This window comes from Nothoprocta perdicaria, unplaced genomic scaffold, assembly GCF_003342845.1.
Source record: "Nothoprocta perdicaria isolate Ctin4 unplaced genomic scaffold, notPer1 scaffold_40, whole genome shotgun sequence".
NCBI lineage: Eukaryota > Metazoa > Chordata > Aves > Tinamiformes > Tinamidae > Nothoprocta > Nothoprocta perdicaria.
This window is the reverse complement of record NW_020455644.1, coordinates 4801091-4802912: the sequence shown is the minus strand read 5'-3', so window position 1 is coordinate 4802912 and position 1822 is coordinate 4801091.

The window sequence follows — 1822 nt, the reverse complement described above, 5'->3', positions numbered from 1 at the left end:
CCACTGACTACCCCTCTGCACCCTGCCACTGAGCCAATTCCTAATCCACCTCCCCGTCTGCTCCTCTATCCCACACCTTCGGAGCTTGCCCAGGAGGATGCTGTGAGGGASAGTGTCARAAGCCTTGCTGAAGTCCGGATAGATGACATCCACTGCTCTGCCCTCATCTGTCCAGCTAGTCACTCCTTCATAGAAGGCAATCAGGTTAGTCAAGCATKATTTCTTAAAGTTGAGATATATATGTGTATGTTACATATTTGTATATATAGGTGTTTTTAGTATATTAGGAGAAAGCGTTAGAGAACATGGTGTAGAAATGTGAACTGATAAATATCCACATTGTAGGGCATCCAGAGAGAGAGAGAGAGAAAGGGAGGGAGGGAGGGAAGGAGGGAGGAAGAACCAGGGGTTACCCCTCCAGCAGCAAGCAGGCTGGTGCAGTGGGAGAGTGTGGACTTGCTGCTGTTGGGAGAAGGCAGATAAGTTACGGAAATATTTGCTTGGGACAAGAGCCAAAGCCTGTTAGCACTGCTGTGTATAGATTAATAATTGTTCAGAGTGTAACATTGCTTTGTTTAATTGCTTTGTTGTTATTTTTTGTTGACTTATATGAGCATCCAGGATCTTTTCTTAGGAGATGACTGTGCTCATGTGCACTTTCTCCTATATGGTTTCTCAGCTGAAAGTTCTGGGATTGCAGGAATCTCTCCTGGAATTTATCTTTTGGGTTTGCTTTTAATGGATGCAGTGCAAAACAGCAGCAATCAGATATGAGCTCAAAGGGAAACACAGATTTAAAAAATTAAATGCAAGTTAGCGCTGTTTCAAATGCTATTTCAACTTGAGGGAAAACCAGGCAACTTAGTTCAAGTCCTATTTCTGTGGTAAGGAAATAACTTTCCTCTTTTTRGTATAAAGTAATTTTGGTAAATCTCCATTGAAAGCTTTTTAACATTAAATCTGTGCAGAAGAAACCTCCAGCTGGCTATTACATAACCAGCACCTTGACTTCTTTTACAGTGACCAGCTATAATAGTGTGAACGTATTCATATACAAACTACCATACACAGATGTAGTGTTTTAATGTACAGATGGTACAGATGTACTAAAACAAAATCCACTAAAAGAAAAGAAAATCTTTGTTGTTATTTTTTCTTTCATTTGTCTAGCTTTAAAATTTGTGTTGGRGGCCACAGACTAATCCCTGCAGTTGTACTTTTTAAATGCATTCTGGATTTGAGCCATATGGGCTATGTGGGGTTGTTTTTCCCTTATGATTTTTATTCTTGCCAGGTAGGTTTTGGTTCCCCTTTTTTTATTTAGGTGAAACCCATTCTGTCTTTAGTATTAAGAATTCTTTGACACTAAATTTTCTTAGCTCTAGGTAAAGATTTGCATCCTTCCTGAAGGTGAGTATATTCTGTTGAACTGATGCAGGGTGAGATGGATAACATCTGTTCATGTGAATTCAGAGTAGTGCAGCTTACTTGGGTTCACATACATTTATTACACCCGTTCTTTCATCAGGCTTTAGAAGACTTGCAATATTTCATGTCTAATTTTCTGTGCATGCCTTGTCTCTCTTTCCTCTGGTTTTCTGACTAATGAGGGGACTTTGTGCAAGAGAAGGACAGACTGAACATATTTCAGCAAGCAAAATTCTTCAGAAGAGTAATGACACCAAATGATTTAAGACCACCTACAAGTTTGCTCTTAGAAAATGGCAAGCATGCTTGCAGAAGTGTTCTTTTTTTTTTTTTTTTTTTTTTTTTAGATATTGGCAAAAGTGCTGGAATGGAGTATTCCTTGCTCCCACAGCAT